Consider the following 22,049-nt stretch of genomic DNA (forward strand, 5'->3'; position numbering starts at 1 on the left):
TTTTAAGCCTGGCAACAATCTATTAAACTGACTTTTGTGTGTGTGTTTCATCGCTAAGTCCTGTCTGACTCTTCTGCAACTCCATGGTCTAAAGCCCGCCATGCTTCTCTGTCCATGGGATTTCCCAGGCAAGAATACTGGAATGGGTTGCCATTCCCTTCTCCAGGGGATATTCTTGACCCTGGGATCGAACTCACATCTCCTGTATTGCAGGTGGATTCTTTACTACTGAGTCACCAGGAAGGCCCCTAAATTGACTTAAAGACCCATGTTAATGGGCTACGGCCTATTAGTATGAAAAATTCTGGAACTGGCCACAAAAATACAAGGTATATTTTAGAGACTTTTAGGGTATATAACATAGAATATTAATAGATAATATATCATACATTGACTCTTGATTGTTATCTCTTTACAACGCTGGTAATAAAAACAAAGGTTTTTCAGATGACCAGATTAATCACGGTTGCATTTGAAAAGTAGAGAATCACATGAAATAATCCCAGATCCTATGGGTCTAGGGACCAGGACAAACTACTTTTCTTTCCTTAGTGACTTTTTAAAACCCATATTTTTGTGAAAAGAATACTTGACAAAGGGACAGGAGATAGGAACCAAACTAATTGCATCTGGGGCTTCCCTGGTGGCTCAGGGGTAAAGAATCCAGCTGCCAAGTGCAGGAGACACGGGTTTGATCCCTGGTCCAGGAAGATCGCACATGGCACAGAGCAACTAAGCCTGTGGACAACTATTGAGCTGGTGCTCTAGAGCCTGGAAGTCACAACTACTGAGCCCACGAACCGCAACTACCGAAGCCCATGCTCTGCAACAAGAGAAGCCACACAATGAGAAGTCAGTACGCTGCGACTAAAGAGTAGCCCCACTCACCACAACTAGAGAAAAGCCCATACAGCAGTGAAGCCCAGCAGAGCCATAAATAAATAAACAAAATTACAGAAAAAAAAAACCTAATCTAGTTGTATCCTTGAATAAGTCACTTGTCTTCTCTGAATCCAGTTTATCCGTCTATGAAATGGGGATACTTAGACCTCCTCTAATTCCCTCACAGACTTTTCTGAGGCTCAAATGTGATTAAAAGCCATGCAGAGCTTCAGGGATGCCAGCTGCAGTGGAACCACCCTGACAGTGGAATCCAGAGGGCAGGCATTGGTCCATCAGGAAGGGCAGGCACTGGTCCAGGCATTGCCAGGAGCATCAGAGGACTTGGCCAGGATGGCACGCAGAGAGACAGCCAAGACTCCCACGCCAGCAAGGCTCGTGTTTCAAGCACCAGTTGTTGGCTGCCTCCTTTTCCTCTTCCCCAGTGGGAAAGAAGGAAGCGTAAGGCCCTGGAAAACTGACCCAATTTGCAGATCTGGCAATGAAATACATTTTTTAAATTCTGCAACTCAATGGCTTTTGGAAAATGCTTCGCAATTTAGGTTACAGGAATAGATATTTAAGGCCAGATGCATCTACCATAGGGAAAACAGAGCAACTCATTCTTTGTTGAAAAGCAGTAGGCTTTGGTGGGTGTGGAGCAGGCTGATTTAGCCTGGGAGTAACAACTGTCTGGGGGATGAATCAGGTATTTCAGAGGCAATGTAATCTTTTTAGGCATCCACTTTCTGCCTGTACTAACTGGCTCCATTTTGAAGCAGTTAATCAGAAGAGAAAAGTTAGTAGCTGAATAGTTAATGAGTCTCCCTTAATACTTGAGAGCCAGGAAGGGACTCAGGTATTAAAGGGATTTGAGTTGACTGCACATCTTTTCATCACTTTGTAATACTGGCCTTTGTCAGCTAGCAAGGATTACCTTGGTCATGATAATGACCAAATGGTCACACTCCCCCACCAATGGTCATGTCTGGTCCTTTTGTATAATAACCACTGGCCAATGCTTTCTGTTGTCCCCAACTTCCCCCACCTTCCTTGGACATAGTTCTTGATTAAATTGACATCTTTTTCTCTGTTGACCTATTTTGTAGCCACAGAATCACAATTCAACAGAAATACAGTTATAGAAAGAACCACACTGTGGGGAAGGGGGTATTCTCTGGATGCAGAAAAAAAGATAACAGCCACATAGAGTCATCAGTTACATAATAAGGGTAAAGGTAAGGTCCTCCACTTAAAGGAAGAAGGCCATTGTTTTGAGAGAGAGGTAATATTAAAAATATTTGACAACCAGTAAGGCATGAGCCTGACTCATATGAACAAGCATACCAGCTGAAACTCAGTCCCGCTTTCAGGGTTCCTGCTATGTTTGGGAGGAGTTCTGAGGATGAACTTTTCTCACCTACATCAATAATGTCTCAGTAACCCTGCAGCTGTTTTTATCAGTGAGGAAGCTAGTGGAGGCTGTTTAACTTGGCTAACGGGGGAAAAAATTCCCAATCCATACAACAAAAAGCCCAGAGTAGAATTCCACTATCAAGGTGACATATCTTGAGTAGGATTCCCTCTTTTTTTGTAAATCCCCAAGACGTTCCTATTTATTCCAAATTCCTAGAATAAATGTGCTCAGTCACTTAGTCACATCCGACTCTTCAAGACACCATGGACTAAAGCCCACCAGGCTCTGCTGTCCATGGGATTTTCCAGGCAAGCATACTGGAGTGGGTTAGTATTTCCTTCTCCAGCGTAAATGGCAGACAACAACTAAAAAACTCAGGGACAAGCAGAGACAGAAAAAGAGAATTATCTTATGTCATTCCCAATTTCTTTATCCTTTGAAATTATAAGTGCTGGACACTGTCTACTAAAACTCACCAACCTATATGAGCCTGCTGTGTCTTAGAAAAAGCTGAGAGATATGACCTCATGCTCAGCAGTAACCTTGTGATGGATGAGCAACTTCCTGGTTCCTCAGACTCTATTTTCCTGTCTGTGAAGTTAGAAGATAGGGGGAGGGAAAACAAGCACCCTGACATCATATGCCGGGAAGAAGTGGCGGTGATTCTCAGCATTACTGCTCTTGAAGGACAAAGGTCTAGATTACTTGAAACAGTCTAAACCACATTCTCTCTCAGAGGGATTATGCACCAGGAACATTCATTGTGAAACTGACCTAAAACACATCAGGGAACTGTTCTCCCAAATCTTCTAAACAACCAGGGCTTCAAATGAACTGGTCTCAATCCCTTCATCAGCCCTGAGCAGCCCAATTTTGATTGAAGGGGAGAAGTCAAGGGGGTTGTACACCTTGCAAGTTAAGAGGACTGTTCATGAAATGGCCACATCTGTGAGGTCTGATGACCCAATGTCATCATTAAGTTGTGATTCCAAGCTTGGTATATAGAGGGTAATAGTGAGGCTTGCTCTGGAAATGATTTCCTAAGCTCTACACAGCTCTGCCCTCCTGTGCTCTCAGGTATCCTCAGCCCCTCTTCCCTGGGGACCCCAGCCTTAATCCTCTCCTTGGCTCCTCCTGGGGAGAAAGAAGGCAGGAGGTAAAAGAAAGCCCACATTTGATGACCCTCTGCCCAGGTGCCTACTCCTTCCTCCACTTCAGGTCTCTGCTCCTGGCTCGGGTCCAAGCACAACTCCTCCCCTTAACATCACCCTGGGTAGCACCACCCTGGAAGGAAGCTCCCCGGAGTATTTGAGCATCATCTGCTTAAATGGCTCTTATCCCTGGCTGCGCATCAGAATAAGCACCTGGGGAATTTCTTTGTTTCCTCTCTTCATTTGTTTGTTGTTTTAACATCATGCTAGATCAACTGAATTAGCATTTCTGGTGGGGGCAGGAGTGAGGGGGTGGCTGTATCCGCCCCAGCTGTTTCTGATGCAGAGGGAGGTTTGAGGTCTGCAGGTCCATGCTTTCAGCATCCCATTGCCCTAGCCACACTCCTGGCACTTTCTACCACAAGCCTATAGTCCTCTCTCCACTAAAGAAGCTACATCGAAATAGAATCTTAGTGGGGATGCAATGATGGATGAACGAATGGATTCATATAGACTCAGAAGTGATCTACCCAACAGTTTTTGATGCAATTCAGCAGCCAAGGCTGTTATCTGAGGTTGTGTCATATATCTCCCATAGTATCAAATGTGGTGCACAGTTACAACACAACAGAGAACATTCCATAGGCCTAAAATCGTGCTAAGCATGCACGAAGTGAAATAAGTCATGGTTCTTGTCTCAAAAAAGCTCTCAATTTTATCAGGAAGGCATGAAACAGAGACTGAAAGAAAAATGTGAGCTTAAAAGATGCTATTTACTAAATGTCTGCTAGGTACCAAACATTGCCCTAAGTGTAATTATTAATATGTTCATTTGCTTAATTTGCCTCACAATAAGGCCTAGGAGGTAGGTATTTCTTCCTAACTCATGAATGAGAAAATGAAGGCTTTCAGAGAGGTTACCATACTTATTCAGGTTGCCCAGCTAGTAAATAACAGTAAGAATTGCCCCCATTTTGGCCTGTCTCCGGGGCTTCACTGGTGGCTCAGTCAGTAAAGAAACTGCCTGCAATGCAGGAGACCTGGCTTCAATCCCTGGATCAGGAAGATCCCCTGGAAATGGGAATGGCAACCCACTCTAGTATTCTTGCTTGGAGAATTCCATGGACAGATGAGCCTGGTGGGGAAAGTGAGCTGCAGTGTGAAGTAATAAGATGACTAGAAGAAGTTGGCCTGGGGGAGTTGGGTGGATTTTGGAGTGACCAGGGTCACTGACCAGACCCTGAAGGATTGGCAATGCTTAAACATGTGATAGGGGAAAGAAAAGAGAATTTCAGGCAAAGGAGAAGACCATAGTGGAGAGCCTTGTCCCTGTTTAAAGGGAACAAAGCATCCCAAAGGGTGATGTTTAGCTGTCCCCTGGGCCCTTCGTGGACGTTGCCAAGGGTAGCTTGTCCAACCACTGTGATGGAGGCTCGGTCACCATCCCCGAGAGCACATTGTTCTTCTGAACAGTCACCATCAACAAGGGAAGGCAGAGCTATTTTCTGCTCTGCCTTGGAAAAAAAATGAATGTAATAGCTTTAGGGCCCCAGTGATTCCCTCTTTCCTGTAATAGACTACAGTGGAAAGAACACCAGCTTTGATGCAAAACTGGCCTTGTTCTGATTCCAGCTTCACCACTTATTAATTGTGGGTGAGACACTTAACCCCGTAGAGGCTCCGTTTCCTGGTGTGAGTAATGGGGATCACAGTACTGGCCTTGCAGCATTGCTGTGGAGATTAGAGACTTTTGCCCATGAAGGTCGAAAAAGCCTGGTTATGGTTGAATTTGTTAAGGTCTGAGTTGTGCCCTCCAAAATTAATATGTTGAATTCCAGCCCCCAGCAGCTCAGAATGTGACCTCATTTGGAAACCGGGTCTTTAATGAGGTCATTAAGTTAAAATGAGGTCATATGGCTGGGGCCCTGATCCAATATGACCAGTGACCTTATAAGAACAGATACTATACTTGATCTTAATATAAGATCAAGATCAAAGGTGGAGAAGTGATGAACAGTGATCTTATAAGAAGAGGAGATTAAGACACAGACCCACACAGAGGGAGAACCACGTGAAGACACCAGAGGAAGGCAGCATCTCCAAGCCAAGGAGAGAGGCCTCTGAAAAAACCAACTCTGCTGACACCTTGATTTCTGACCTCCGAGCTCCAGAATTGTGAGAAAATAAATTTCTGTTGTCTGCAGGTCTTTATTATGGCACCCTGAGAAAACTAATACAGAATTCAATAAAAATGATACCTCTTTTTATTTTTTATCACCCAAAAAGTGTGAGTCTGGCCCTCTGGTCTGCTACCCAATATTTATTATTTATTCTGTGAGTGTTTTTATGAAAATAAAAAAAATGGATTATTGGTGTTTCTGGATACAGCATAAAACATACACAGTTAAAACTGAAAGACAAATTAGAATTAATCTTTATGCAGAGGTAGAGAAGAGACTTGTGGACACAGTGGGGGAAGGAAGGGGTGGGATGAATTGAGAGAGCAGCATTGACTAGATAGCTAGTGGGACGTGTGTATAACACAGGGAGCTCAGGCTGGTGCTCTGTGATGACCTAGAGGAGTGGGGTGGGGTGTTAGTAGAGGGGGGCTCAAGAAGGAGGGGATATATGTATACATACAGCTGATTCACATTGTTGTATGGCAGAAACCAGCACAACATTGTAAAGTAATTATCCTCCAGTTAAAAATAAATTTAAAGAAAATGATTTGCTAAGAAAAAAAGAAAAAGAATTTGCCTTTAGTTCAAACACTAGCGCCTGCCCTCTACACACACACACACACACACGTCTAATTTTTTTAGATGACAAAACGAAGACCTGGCAAGGGCTGTGTGTCTCATAGGCAGCTGGGAGCTGAGTTAGGATGGAAGAGATTAATTAAGGATTTTTAAAATTCTGGATAATAATATTGTCCTATAGTGGACAATATAGGACAACTATATTGTCCTATAGTCAGACAAGTCACTTGTCGTATAATGGTGGAGAACAATTATCAGCAAAGATGATGATGGTAATGGTGATGATGGTGGTTACAGATCGCTGATATTAGATCTGTTTCAGGCATAGAGCTATTTCAGTATTCATAGTGCTATTACATCTGTTTCAGGCCTAATGCTATAAGTGGCATAGAAGCTCTCTTCAAGAATTATGTCATTTAACCCTCTCAATTAATCCTATAGTATCACTAAACTATCCTTAATTATTCCATATTCAAATATGGAAATGGAAGGTTAGAAGGTGAGTAACTCACCAAGGTCAAACAGCTGATACGTAGTAGTGACAAAATTATAAACTTGGCCATCTATTCCTTTGGGGAAAAGGTACCATTTGGGTTAGAGATCTTCTTGGGGGGGTTATCAACAAGAATAAATGAAAAGCTTTCTCTGTGTGAACCCTAGTCCAGGCAACTGAGTTCCAACCTCACCTTGCTAGTGATTTGTTCATGATCTGGGGCAAATCACCTCACTTCTCCGCATCTCAATTTTCTTTTTGGCAAAGCCAGGGAGTTGATGGCCCTTGGTGATTTCAAAATTGAGGTGAAAGATGTGGACTCTGATGGTCCCATTGCTGTTCAAAGAGTCTAAAATTTCTCACAGTTATTTCAAATCCATTGTAGCCTCACTTAGGTTTCTAAGCCTAATCATAGCTATCTCTTGCATTTGTCTACTCCACCTCTGGTTGACTATGCTAGCTAGGTCTTCACTGCCCCACACAGGCATCACCGTGATGGCTTCCCTTCTTTCCTCTCTACCCTACCATCTTCATAAATACAAGATTGACCTTCTGCAAGCACTCTTCACACCTGTTACCTCTGTTCAGCTCTCCACTGCTTCCAGAACAAAGGCAATGGTCTTTGCTGATGCTGGAGGCCCTCCACGACCTGGTTCTTATTTTTCAGATCTGGCATATGTAATAGGCATCTATCACATTTTCACGACTGAAGCTGGTAACTTTTTCATCATTTAAAATAGTGCAAGACAAATCTTGAGCTAGGAGTAGTTTTACTTTTTAAAATTAAGACTATAGTCTGGGACTTCCCTGGCAGTCCAGTGGTTAAGACTCTGAGCTCCCAAAGCAGGGGACAGGGGTTTGATAATTGGCTGGGAAACTAAGATTTCACATGCCACATAGCATGTCCTAAAGATAAATAAATAAATAAAAATAAAACAACAGCAACAAAAAGACTATGAAAAAATAGAGGGGGGCAGAAAATGCAAGCAGATACTTAAATAAACATTAAAAGAAAAACACTATGGTCAAACCTTCACAGTTGATGTTTTATTCACCGACTCACCAGCCCCACAGGCAATAGTGAATAGAGAAGCAGGGACCTTTCCTTCAGATATGAACCTGAATTGAAAGTTTCTTTTTTAGCCTTTCTGAAACTTGGCTTACTCGTTTGCAAAATGGATTGTTGATAATTAAATAATAAGTAAAATAAATAAATAAAATAATGCAAGAGATTTTTCATTGTTCATGCAGAGGTAAAAATATGAAAATTAATCTTTGAGACATAAGAGTAATTATTTGGTCAAACCACTTTTTACTGTTTGGCAAAACCAAAAGTAATCCTGTGATTTACTTGGTTTCTTAATCTCCATTTTTTTCCTGCCCCTTTGCCTCAACGTGATCACTGCATATTCAGTTCTAACCACCCTTCAGTGCTCAGGAAAATGACTACATCCTGGTTGGAGATTCTCTGCTTTGTTCAGCTATAAATGGGAGGTCAGGTACATAAAACACAAGAAATCTCATTAAAAAGTAGAAGAGAAAGAGCGGTAATTCTTCCCATATCTCTACTTCCTGGTTTCAGATCATGAACAGAAGGTGATGCTATATACGTGGCTTTCTTTTTAATAAAAGAAGAATTGAATTGTATGCTAAGACACTAACAAGGCAAGCTGTGCATCTTGACCTGCGTCTGACTAACTGAGCAGGTTATTGTATTTATTGAAAGAAGCCAAAGATATATCTTCCTATGTTTTGTTCCCTATATATATACACACATATATACATGCCTGAGTCATGTACTTCTGATCAAAATAGAGACTAGATGAGAGACTAAAAATAAATATGCATATATATTATTCTACTATTAGAGAATAATTCAAAGAAGAATTCCTCTTAATGCAGATGATGGATGGTAGGAGCAAATTTCAGGACTTTCATTGAACATTTGACTGAGATTATTATTTTTTATGGACTTCCCAGGTGGTGCTAGTGACAGAAAAAAAAAACTTGCCTGACAATGCAGGATACACAAGACACTTGGGTTTAATCCCTGGGTTGGAAAGATACCCTGGAGGAGGGCATGGCAATCCATTTCAGTATTCTTGCCTATAGAATCCCAGGGACATAGGAGCCTGGTAGGCTACAGTCAATGGGGTCGCAGAGTCAGACATGACTGAAGCACACACACATTAGAGAATTAGCACGCACACATGGGCTTCCCAGGTGGCTCAGCTGGTAAAGAATCCACTTGCAGATGTAGGAGATGCAGGAGACACGAGTTTGATCCCTGGGTCAGGAAGATCCCCTGGAGAAGAAAATGGCAACCCACTCCAATGTTCTTGCCTGGAAAATCCCACAGACAGAGGAGTGTGGTGGGTTATAGTCCATGGGGTCGCGAAGAGTCGGACACGATTAGTGACTGAGCAAAGAGAATATTGTTCTTTGCTCAGGACGACAATAAAGACAGGATGGCATCAAAACCTCCCTCCTGGAGTGCAGAAGTGCAGATTAAAAACCCTCAAGGACTCTCTAACAGCCAGCCTTCACAAATCTGTGTTTTCAACAGCAAGAGGTGATGACTTGCCTTTGCTGACCTTATCTAATGAGATGAATCTCCCTTGCATATGCAGAACTATAAACCAAATATTTATTTAACACAAACACGAAACACAATACCAATAAAAGAACTGCCTTGAAAAAATTTTTTTTCCTGTTTCGTTTTCCTTTGCCTTAAAATAAGGTTCAGGAGAAGCATTGTGTCAGGGTAACTCAGTCCTATCAGATTACAGAGGAACATTTGTTTGTACACAATGGGGTCAAGTTTTCCAAAACACACTGCACATGTGTGCAGCATTGATAACCTTTCATCCTTCTTGTTGTAAATCACTGGAGGATTTTACAACAGGAGATTGCCATCTCCAAGAAACCTTTGAACAGGAGATTGCCATCTCCATGAAACCAGTAAGCTCCTAACTCTGTTCTTGTCTCAGCCATCTTGGTACTTCCATTTACCACGTGGAGGGGTTTTCCTAAGCCCTGGCAAGACAATGCCTGAGGTGTTTTTCAGCTGCCATGGAGGGTGGCCCTGGGGTTGGCTGTGAGACTCCGAGGGCTTGGGCGTGGGTCCAAGCCTTACAGTTCTGTGGTCTTACTCTTTATGAGGTAAGATCTGAAATAATACTGAGTCTTCCAATAGCAACAATAGTGGGCCAATCAGGGCAGTCTCTGGTCACTGCAAGAACAGAGGCCCTGGGCCCAAGGGCCCAAGACAAGCGACCGAGTGATGGAGGCAGAGACTGGAGGCGACACTCCAGACCCTCCAGCAGCCCCAGGGGAGCACTTATTTCTTTACCATGTGGTTTAAACTATTCCAACATTTTAGTAATTGACCAGACCCTCTTAGATCTTTGTATTCTCTCCCTTCCCACCTCCCAGTTCCTCCATCTCCCTGACATCAGGCATGGGGTCCTTGGCCAATGACTTCACTTCTCTTAAACTTCTATTTTCCTCCCTAGGCGTTTTGTTAGAATTTAAGAATAGTGGATGACAGGGAACTATATTCAATAACTTGTAATAACTTATAATGAAAAAGAATATGAAAAAGAATATATATATGTATAACTGAATCATTTTGCTCTACAACAAAAACTAACACAGCATTGTAAGCCAACTATACTTCAATAAAAATAATTATTTGCCTCTTTTGAAGAAAAGATGTGTGTGTGCTACTTAAAATGAAAAAAAATTACAGATTAAAATTTATGGATTAAATATTACATATTAATTAAATATTACAGATTAAAATCCCCTCCCCCCAATATAGCACGCTGGGAAGTCATGGCCATTCCAAGATTTTCTTCATCTGGATAGTCTGACTTTTGTCCTCATCTCATCATGAAAAGCATTTTCTAAAGTGTGATATTCTTCACTAATCCTCATCCTTCCTAGTTTCTTGTTGGTTTCTGACAACACTTAGCTGCTCTTCCTTTGTGCCTTTTTCTCCTTCACTTCACTTTGGAGGGTTCTCTTCACTGCAGCCTTTTCTCCTTTCCCTCCTCCTATGTTTCCGTCCTCCTCATCCTACACCATCTGAGTGTGGGCTTTCAAACCTCCCCTGGGTCCTTGGTTGATCTCTCTTGACACTCTTAGGAAGCTTGTCCATGTCTACAGCTTTAATTATCCATTTATATGAGAATTCCCCAAACTTTATTTCCATCTTAGTCACTTTTCTAAGTATTAGGAACATCTTCCCAAATGCACTATTTCCACCTGGGTCTAAATTCAGCTCATCCAGAACTAATGCGTCTCTTCTCTCCTAACCCATCTCTTTCCAGATTTACAAACTGCTGGCTTCTTTCTCCAGGTTCCCAAGCTCACAACTCCACGGGTATTCTGGGTCACAAGCCTTGAGGGCAGGAATGGGAGGAGCAATTCAGCCATTCGCTCAGTCTTGTGAATATCTCCAACGCCTGTGTTTTCTCCCTCGGCCGCCATATTGGTGTGGATGTTATCACCTCCTCAGAATCATTAGCACCAGAATGACTGCAGCAATCTCCTGAGCCTTCTTCTTTCCCTCCCTGTCCAATATCCAATACCACTTGCCGATTCACTTGCCTAGGACACTATTTGTTATATATTGCTACTATACCATCGTCAGATACTCTAAACATTCTCAAATGCTCAGAGGAAATCTGGGCTAATTCACCTGGCAAGCATGGTTACCACAACTGAATGTACACCCAGCTCTGATACAGTTTTCTTCTGTAACACTTGGAGACAGAACTGGCTGGCTGACCTACTCACAAGCATTTATTGTACCTTCTTTCGCAAAATGTGTCATAAATATTAACAGTAAGTATTGGTTGAAGAGATTGCTACCTCTTAACTTCTTCTCACACTATTCTTGGCAACCTGAAATGCCTCATTTCTCCCTTCTGAGATTTACTCACTATTTCAGGTCTTTTGTACTCCCTTAGTAGCAACAGTAATTGCTATCATTTATCAAACTTTAGCTATATGTTGGGCTTCCCTCATAGCTCAGTCGGTAAAGAATCTGCCTGCAATGCAGGAGACCTGGTTCAATTCCTGGGTCGGGTAGATCCCCTGGAGAAGGAAATGGCAATCCACTCCAGTATTCTTGCCTGGAAAATCCCATGGACAGAGGAGCCTGGTGGGCTACAGCCCATGGGGTCGCAAGAGTCAGACACGACTTAGTGACTAAACCCCCACCACCAGCTATACGCCGGGCATTAGACTAAGCGGTGTACCTGCATGTGCCAGGCTCATTTTAATCCCAAAGCTCTGCATTGTTAGAACTATCAGTATCTCCATTTTACCGACGAAGAAACTGAAACTTGGGTAAATTAAATCACAAACCCCAAGTCACACAGTAATAGCCAACTCTGTTGCTAAATCTGAAGTCTTACCCTTTCTTTGGAATACACTGCACTTCCCTTCCTGGCTACTTCTCTGGCCCTGGCAAGTGTATTTTTCTGTAGCTCTATTGTGGTTTCTGTAGCACAGCATAGTTATTAGACATATGGACTGGTCAGACTGCCTACTTGCCAGCTTTCTGTGCCTCGGGCAACTTAGTTAAAATTGTGTGTCCTTTTGTCTATAAATTAGGTATTATAATAGAACCTGAGGCATGGGATTATTGAAATAACTACATGACTTAACCACCTCTGTAAAGTACTGAACACAGTGCCTAGCACAAAATAAGTACTCAGTAAACATTACCTGTTATTATTAAAATCCCCAGGGCCAGTGCTTTGCCTCCTGTTATGAGTACAAACCGATTAAAGGAAAAGATTCTCTGTCTTTGTAATTCCACAGCTCTTTGCACATCTCTCAGTATAGATGCTTCTACTAAGCTGTGACTTTAAAGGTTTCACTTTTGTGATTATCTTCTAGGAAACAGGCAAGATTCCAGTTATTTTAACCATCATCCCCAGAATCAGGCAATGTGAGTTGAAATGCTGAGTCGTGTGAATTCTTAGCGTCCCCATAGTGAACACAGATACTTAACTCAACAAGCCTTCCTAAAGCACCTACTCTGGGTTGAAGCCCCCTGACGTGGGGGAAACTGAGCCTGAGAGGGCCCCACCTAGAGACAGAGATTACAACGATGAGCGATACTAATTTGGACTCTATGAGGAATGTTGGCAGGGAAGTTTTCTAGGGGCACATATTCTGATTTTAAAAAAAGCTCTGAAAAACAACAACAAAAACCCAACTCTGACTTATTTTCTATCCATCTGTATAGATCAATCCAGAAAGTGGCAGATCAGGCAAAAGATAACTAGTATTTCTTTTTCTGGGAATTGAGACACATGTTAAAGTGACATTGAATAAAAGGATGACCCCCTCCCACCCATAGTCATTTGGCAGCAGAAGAACACATCCTGTTTACCTAGAACATTTCATCAGATTCTGTAAACTCTGCAAGTAACAGGGAGCCAGTGACTCTGCATGGAAGCCAGTGGGGTTGTTTCAGTTGAAACTCAAAAGGTAGGGCCATGTCTGGGGAGCTGAAGTTGTCTCCTCATTCTCACCTGCAGATGTGGGCGGTGGGGGGGGGGGGGCGGCGTTCCACTCATAAACAGCCTCAGCCAGGATCCTAAAACAGGATGCTCACCCCTGCTGGCACTTCTGGCCCCAACTTCTGGGCAACCTAAAGCAGTATTACTTCTGCTTCACTATTTAGACTTTGTCTCTTATGGTTTGGACTCAGTGGTTCTCAACCCTCGCTGCATAAAAGAATCACTTTGGAGATTCACAAACAAAACCAACCGAGCAAAACAGCATGAGATTTCCCTAGAGATTCTCACTCAGTTGTTCCAGGGAAGTGTCTGGGCACCGTTTTCTTTTGCTAAGTTGCTGAAGGTGATGCCAATAAACGGCAGGTGTTAGAATGTGCTCAAATCTGGACCAGGCAATAGCTGAATCTACCTACAGACTTCCAGCACAACTGGGAACCCGTGTTGCTCCAAAACTGATAGAATCTAGCCAATCACATTCATTCTCCACTCTACACTATTTTCACCCTCATGTCGTCAACCTCTTGGTTGGAAAGGCAGAGATCAGGGCTTCTTCTCATTCCAATGCCCCTCAAAGATTCATTGAGGGATGCTGAGCAAACAACAAAACCTCTGAGCCTCTCAGTTTTGTATTTCATAAAATGGGAACAAGCTACCTGCTTTACCTGTGATGAGTGAGTTGAAGGAGAAGGAGGTCTCTGTCAGGGGCTAGCACTATGCAGTAGGGTGAAATGATTCATCAAAATACCCAGAGAAAGAACCTACATGAGCAAATTTAACAAGATGGTCAAGAAAGCACCAGAGAATGTCCAAAATCAGGGCCAACTGGCCCTCTAGTTTGGAGGAGAGAAACCTTGGGAAGGGCAAGAAAATGCCTAATAGCAGTTGAAAAGTATTTTGTGATTATTCTTAGACCTGACATTGCTCATGTAACTTCATTGCGAATTCTCTTTCCGTGACCCATACTCATTTGTTCATAGTATTTTATTTCTTATTCACTTGTCTCGTAATAATGAACAGAAGGAAAAAATTAAAGGCCACCTTTTTGCAGAAAGCTAAAAGAAATAGAAAGTGAACCCACATGTTAAATACATCTATTATTCATTAAGAAAGGAAATCTCTCCCACTGTCCCCCCCATTTCCCTAGAGCCAACTACTTAATCTTGCTGGCTAGCTATCATTTATGTATCTATAAATCCATCCATCTATTCAGTTAATCTTCTTTTATTTTCCAGAACAGAATACCTTTGATGGACTTCAAGAGAGAAGTCCAAACTACTAGTTGAAAAATCTAGAATTTCATCCCTGGGAGGTTGGTACAAGTACTATGCATTGTCCAAGCCAAAACCAACGCATAAATAACAATGGTAAAAATGAAAAAAACTGTTTCAAGCTTTGCTAAATATTAAAATAACTGCTCACATTCCCCATGTATTATTTTTTCTTTACAGTGAGGGGAAGGTATTGTTAAAGACCAATACATGGATCTAAAAAAAAAAAAAGAAGACCAATACATGGATCTGACAATGAGAATTTCTTGTACTCCTAAGTGCCCTGACTTGCCTTAAGAGCTGGGAAAACAAAAAAATCAGTCACTTAACTGGTAAGATACGTGGCAAACAATTGATTGGATAACATGGGGGAGGGAAGGAAACTAATGCATATGGGGCGTGCGGGGTTTGAAAAACTGTGAGACTTATTCTGTTACAGTAAGAATATAACCATGCATTACATTCATCATTCAAAAATGAAAGTCCAGAAACATTAGCTCTTTACGAAGGGAAAAGCTGAGCTGCGGTGAAGTGGTATGACCCGGCTTTCTACAAAGTACGAGAAAACACAGTTGAAGCAAATCACACACCGTAGGGCAACTCCTCCTTTCTAGAACACTTGAGGCAAGCCTGCCTGCTCTTGATGCTAGTGCTTTATCTGCCCTCCTTCCCAGAGCTGACTTGCAAACCCCGCTTGATTCAGTAGTTGGGGGAGGAAGGCGGTAGCCTACATTTTACGTTTCCAGACTGCCTAGGACCAGAGGATATCTGCACACCTCCTGCTACACGCAGGGTAGTCTCCCTGGCTGCCTGGCATGGAAATTCACAGCAAGCAATTCACGAACGCTTTGGTCTCTATGATATTTTCTGGCTCAGGGATGGGAAAACTCATTAAAAAGAAAGAAAACGGAAAGCTCTTCTTATTACAGAGGAAATCCTAAAAGTACCCCCAGCTCACTGCCTGACACTCCATCTTCCTAAACACAGTCTCATCAACTTGACCAACAGCCGCACGCCCAATGCCCCTGGCCAGCCATGCTTTGTGCTCGCAACATACAAGTTACAGCCACAGAAAATAGAATTGTAACTGAAAAGTGCCTTAAAAGGAGCCTCAGAGTGACCTAGGTGCTCCTGAGGTCTTGCTACCAAGAGAGACAAACCCCAGGAGGAGAGATGCCTGTTACCTGCCCAGAACTGTCGTCCCCAGGCTGGCTCCGGCTCTGATCAGACGTCTAGCAAACTTCCAGCTCTCTGCTACGAGGCCACTCGCCCCGCAGCCTCATGCTCGATGAAGGGAGAGCCAAGCTGGGCTCATGAGGAGGGCTCAGACAGGACTGGGAGCTCCGAGCCAAGCTCAGCCTCCTCTCTGACCGGTGCCTCCCTGCCGTGAGCCTCCCAGCCTCACACAGCCATCCCTGACAGCTCGCCGCTGTTTGAAAACAAGAAGTGATTTCCTGGTCCTCTTCCCCAGATGGTGTGTGCTATTTCCCTCACACCCAAGGGAAGTCCTTCAGATCCTTCTTATCTGGAAACCTATTCACTGAGTAGCTAGACTTGTTTGGCCAAAGCCCCTAATCCTTGCTTTCCTTTCTTCAGAGAAAAAACTTCAAAAAACGAAACCAGAGAGTCCGCAGATGGGGTTGAGCTTATGGCCAGTGTAGGATGCCTGGTTTAAACCTTTGAAAGATGCCCACTAAATGAGATTGTGTTTTCAGAGTGGAAAGAAAATTAAAATGATCAGTGAGCATCATTTCTAGCAGTACCAAGAAATCAGAGATTTTAAAAGTCCTGAAAGTGGGAAGACCTAGTGAAATCATTTGGTCCTAGCCCTGGGTTTTAGGGAGGGCTGCCCTTCAAATACACCACATTCAGAGGTATGTAGTTCTTCCAGATTTTCCAGGGAAACTCTGTGAATATTTGTGCATCAAATTACAAATTCTGTAACATTTAACCTATTGTCTCAGTTAACACTAATGTCTAAAGATAAGGAGATACATGGAAAAAGGCAGGCTGCAGTTGATTTGTTGGGTTTAAAGATGAATTAGATGAAGCAATTATACTGTAGTAAAAAATAAAGATGAATTAGAGTTAGAGTTCTTGAGATGAAAGTGACCTAGCTGTCCTCATTTTGCAAGCAAGGAAACTGAGATCCAGGGAGAAACAGTGACTTGCCCAAGGTCAGAACACAGATGGGAAGTGACAAACGGTCACCTCATTGTTCTTAAATGTCTCTGTGTGTGGAATACTCTTCAACTTCCTACTCTGAAGCCCTGCCCACAGAAAGCCTGGTGAATGGGCCCTGGCCTAGGGCCCAGGAATCTGCATTGTAAGTGCCCCCGTAAAAATGGCATCCCCAGACTGCATTGAGAGATACCCTCCTAATGTCAGGACAGTGTATCAGTACAAGGACCCCAGAGTCAGACTGCAAGGATTCAAACCATAGGGTCACTGATTCCTATTTCTGTGGTCTTGGAGATGTTATGAGACCTCACTGAGACTCAGTTTTATTATGGGTAAAAGTGGAATAATAATACTGCTGAGGCTGCAAAGGCTCTGATAAAAGCCTGGCAAGGAGGAGGAACTCCAGAACTGGAGACCTGGACTCTAGTCCTCCAAGCTCACAGATCTTCCCTGTCCCACATCATCTCCTTTCCTCCTAGCCGGCCTTCCCTTCCAGTCAGAGCTCTCATCCTGTAGGCACGTCAGCAACTAATTGTCATATCCAGTCTGGGGACAAGGGTGAAGTGTTTGGCAAAATGAGGATGAACCTTCAAAATACTGGATTGGCAAACATTTTGTTGGAGTTTTTCTGCAACCTCTTATGGAGGAACCCAGATGAATTTTTTTGCCAAGTCCACATTATTATTCTACTTCTTGGTACTGATTCTCAATTGTATTCTCCTGCCCATTCCACACCAGCATGGGAGATGGTGGTGGTTGCCCCCAATCGCTGACCCTTCACCTCCTCTCTGCTGCCAGCCTGGGCCTGGCTATGTGCTCAGGGGTGCACTGTGATAGGTTTAAAGTGCAGTGACGTCATTCTCCTTGCTGGACCCTGGGATATGCTTAGACATGTGGCCAGATGTGGATGTATATCACTCTGGATTTACTATCACTGGCACAATGTCTGTGCATGCTCATGTCCAACTCTTTTGTGACCCCATGGACTGTGGCCCACCTCTACCTACGGAATTTCACAGGCAAGAATATTAGAGTAGGTTTCCATTTTCTCCTCCAGGGGATCTTCCCAACCCAGGGATCATTGACAGGAGGATTCTTTACCCCTGAATCACCTGGCACAATAAAGGGCCTTATTATTTAATCCAGTACTAATTGCCTTACCTATAGTAAAGTGGTGAATCACTATGAAAACTAAATCTTTTCTTTCTATAGAAAACACTCATGACACAGTAAGTCAAATATACTTCAACTAAAAAATAATTCTATAAAAAAATTAGTAAAATACTACCCTTGGCCAATAAATAAATAAAATAGTAAGACACATACACACAGAGTCAAAGAGCTTAAATCATATTTTAGAATACAGTTGATCCTTGAACAATGTGCGTGGGTCTACTCTCATGCTGATTTTTTTCACTAAATGCATACAACTGTATGACATGATCCACAGTTGCTTGGTTGACTCCTTATATGTGGAACCAGGATACAGAGTGATAATTGTAAAGTTATGTGCAGATTTTCAGCTGTCCAGGGATGGGTACCCTTAAACCCTATGTTGTTCAAGGGTCTACTGTATTCCAAATTTCTTCTGCTAAACATTTGCGGTATTGACTTTTTCTATATAAAATGGACAAAGATATTCCAGATTCATTTTTACAGTAAAAACCTATAATATTAAATATAAGTAGTAGAAAACACTTGGGTCTTGAAAACGCAGAGTAACCTGGGGTTAATCACGTGGACACCAGATCTGCCCACTCATAGCTCCTCAGAAACTTACTTGGTTATTTCATCTTTCCGTGCCTTGGTTTTCTCATCTGCAAAATCAGAGTAATAATAAGAATGACTTCAGGGTTGTAGGGAAGATTGAATGAGTTCCACACCTGTAAAAATGCTTATGAAAGTGCCTGGCACTTAATAAGCATGTGTTAAGTGTTGGCTATTGTTATTATAGCATCACCAATTCCATGGACATGAATTTGAGGAAACTCTGGAAGATAGTGAAGGACAGAGGAGCCTACAGTCCATGGGGTCACAAATAGTCAAACATGACTTAGTGACTGAACAACAAAAATATTATTTCTGCAGGAAAGAGATTTTTGTTGTAATAACATGGAGGGAATTGGCACTGCCTCTGTCTTTGCTTTCTGCTGGCTTTGCCTCTGGTTCCACACAGACTGGCACTTTGAAGATACCTCCAAAATATATCTTCTTGTCTCTGTCATGAGATGTGGTTCCTTTGGGGGTAACGTGAGTGGATTAGTCTAAGTGTAGATGAATGACACCAGCTGTGTTGGAAGGAATGAAGAAAACATAGGAGGAAAACCAGTTGTATAGCATAGGGAGCTCAGCTCAGTGCTCTGTAATGACCTAGATGGATGGAATTGGGGTGGTGGTGAAAGAAAGGTTCGAGAAAAAGGGGATGTATGTATACATATAGCTGATCCAGTTAGTTGTTCAGCAGAAACTAACACAACATTGTAAAGCAATTATACTCCCCAAGAAAGGGGGGTTGTCACTAAAAGAATGTTGCAGGCTGAGAGCTTTGGTAAGTAATTGCAAAGGAGGATTGAATGTCTGGTAGCAGAGTTTACCCAGTCCGGGAGAGGAAAGCTCGAAGACCATGAGAAAAGAGGGTCATTCATAGAGACGTGGAGGGACCTAGAGTCTGTCATACAGCGTGAAGTAAATCAGAGAGAAGCACTTTATATTAACACATGTATGTGGAATCTAAAAAAAAAATGATAGAGACAAGCTTATTTGCAGGGCAGGAATAGAGACACAGAGTAACGGACATGTGGACACAGGGTGGGAAGGGGAGAGTGTGATGAACTGGGAGATTAGGAGTGACATATATACACCACTGCATAGTCGCTTCAGTCGTGTCGGACTCGGTGCAACCGTATGAACTTCAGCCTGCCAGGCTGCTCTGTCCATGGGGATTCTCCAGGCACCAATACTGGAGTGGGTTGCCATGCACTCCTCCAGGGATCAAACCCAGGTCTCTTGCACTGCAGGCAGATTCTTTACCATCTGAACCACCAGGGAAGCCCAAGGATACTGGAGTGGGTAGCCTGTCCATTCTCTAGGGGATCTTCCCGAGCCAGGAATCGAACTGGGGTCTCCTGCATTGCAGGAGGATTCTTTACCAGCGGAGCTACCAGGGAAGCCCCATGTATACACTAGCAAGTGTAAAATAGATGGCTAGTGGGAAGCTGCTAGACAACACAGGGAGCTCAGCTCAGTGCTCTGGGATGACCTAGAGGGGTGATGGGGAGGTGCGGGAAGGAGGGAGGGAGGGAAGATGGAGGGGATATATGGATATAAATAACTGATTCTTTTTGTTGTGCAGCAGATACTAACACAACATGTAAAGCAATGGTCCTTCAATAAAGTGAGAGGAACAATGTGACGGACCTTGACTTGGATACCTCTTGCCTTAAAAAACACCCTGCTGTCAGAGTCAGATCCTGGGTTCACACTTGAAAAATGCTGTCTCCTTCCTGTTTGCCTCGGGTTGTGGGGCGCCGTCGACTCTGACGTCGGCCTGGGCGTTGTCAAGGTGGCTGTCCGCGTGCCTCCCTGAGGAGCAATTCCTCTCTCACCCACTGTGCTGTGTGTTGCTAGGAACATGCTGTGCTCGTGGCACTCTCTTCACGATGAAAACAAAGACCAATAAAAAAATGGAACCACCAGATGGTCTCGGCTGCAACCCAGAGGCCAGAGCTGATGGGAAGACTTTGCCCTGTCTCAGCGACAGCTGCTGTTCACTGGGAAAGAGCCCTTGTCTGAGTTCTAAGATGTTGGAGTTGGTGGCAAGTCGAAACCAGACTTCCGCCTGACTGCGATGGTGTAGCCTGAGTAACTAATTCATCTAGTCGTGTTCTCGACATTTGTATTAGTATGAGGCATCACTTAGGACTGCAGGGGTTAGCCCCGCTGGAGACAGAGCTATTTGCTCAGGCAGAAATGTAAGTACCAGGTAAACGTGTCTTTCCTGGAACATTCCAAGCTGTGTCACGATTTTGCCCTTCCCCCTTCTTCATCTGGCTAACTTTTAATCTTCAGTTAAGTAGCAGATGTTATTTCTTCCAAAGACCTTCCCACTCCTCCCAGGCTGAGTCAGGTATTTTTTTCTCTCTGACCCCCAACTAGCAGGTATGTGTCTTTCTGCAGGTCCACACTACACTCAAATGATCATTTTAATGCATTGACTGTAAAAGCCTTGAGGGCTGGGCCTTGTTTTATGTATTGTATGCCCAGATCCTCGCTCAGTGTTGGCATGTCCTAGGTGATCCAGAAAAGCAATCAAAAGGACTACCCTATGACCCAGCAATCCCACTTCAGGATATATATCCAAAGAAAACCATAATTTGAAAAGATACATGCTCCCCACTGCTCATAGCAGCACTATTTACAATAACCAAGACAGGGAAGCAGCCTAAATGTCCATCAACAGATGAATGGATACAGAAGATATAGTACATATATACAGCAGAATACTACTCAGCAATAAAAAACAATGAAATAATGCCATCTGCAGTGACATGGATGGACCTATAGATTATCATAGTAAGTGAAGTAAGCCAGAGAAAAACAAATACATGATATCACTCATGTGTGGAATCTAATTTTAAGAATGGTATAAATTAACTTATTTACAAAACTGAAACAAACTCTCATATTTCAAAACCAAAAATTTGGTTGCCAAAGGGGAAATGTTGGGGGGAGGGATAAATTAGGAGTCATTAATATACATACAATACTATATATAAAATAGATAACCAGCAAGCTCTTACAGTATAGCACAGGGACTTCTACTCAATATTCTATAATAACCTATTTGAGAAAAGAGTCTGAAAAAGAATGACTGTGTATGCATGTGCATGCTCAGTTACTCAGTTGTGTCTGACTCTATGTGACCCTTTGGACTGTAGCCCACCAGGCTCCGCAGTCCATGGGATTCTCCAGGCAAGAATACTGGAGTGGGTTGCCATGTCCTTCCTCTAGGGGATCTTTCTGATCCAGGAATTGAACCCACATCTCCTGTGTCTCCTGCATCAAAGGTGAATTCTTTACCTGCTGAGCCATCAGGGAAGCCCCGAATATGTGTATATCTATAACCAAATAGCTTTGCCATACACCTGAAACTAACGCAACCTTGTAAATCAACTATACTCCAATAAAATTTTTTAAAAAGGCAAACAAAAGGAAACCTCTTCACCTCGTTCTGTTGCTGGCTTTTCCTCTTAATGCTGGTGTGTCCCATGGTTCAGTCTTTGGAACTCCTCTCTGTGGACCCTTATTCCCCAGGTGATCTCCACCAGTTTCATGGTTTAAATTTTTGTGCTGATGACTT

General features: G+C 43.0%; 1 protein-coding gene across 4 annotated transcripts in view; it reads right to left on the reverse strand.

Moving 5' to 3' along the window:
- ADGRF5 (adhesion G protein-coupled receptor F5) overlaps positions 1 to 22,049 on the reverse strand; it is a 108,160-nt gene that overhangs the window by 56,411 nt on the left and 29,700 nt on the right. For 3 of the 4 annotated variants that reach the window (XM_043907669.1, XM_043907665.1, XM_043907668.1), the window contains exon 1: positions 15,694 to 16,108. The exons of the other annotated variant lie outside the window; for it this stretch is intronic. The gene's annotated coding sequence lies outside the window, so the exon portion shown is untranslated. Of the gene's footprint in view, positions 1 to 15,693; positions 16,109 to 22,049 lie in introns of those variants that run through there. 4 annotated transcript variants of the gene reach the window in all.

This window comes from Cervus elaphus, chromosome 7 (assembly GCF_910594005.1).
Source record: "Cervus elaphus chromosome 7, mCerEla1.1, whole genome shotgun sequence".
NCBI classification, from domain to species: Eukaryota; Metazoa; Chordata; class Mammalia; order Artiodactyla; family Cervidae; genus Cervus; species Cervus elaphus.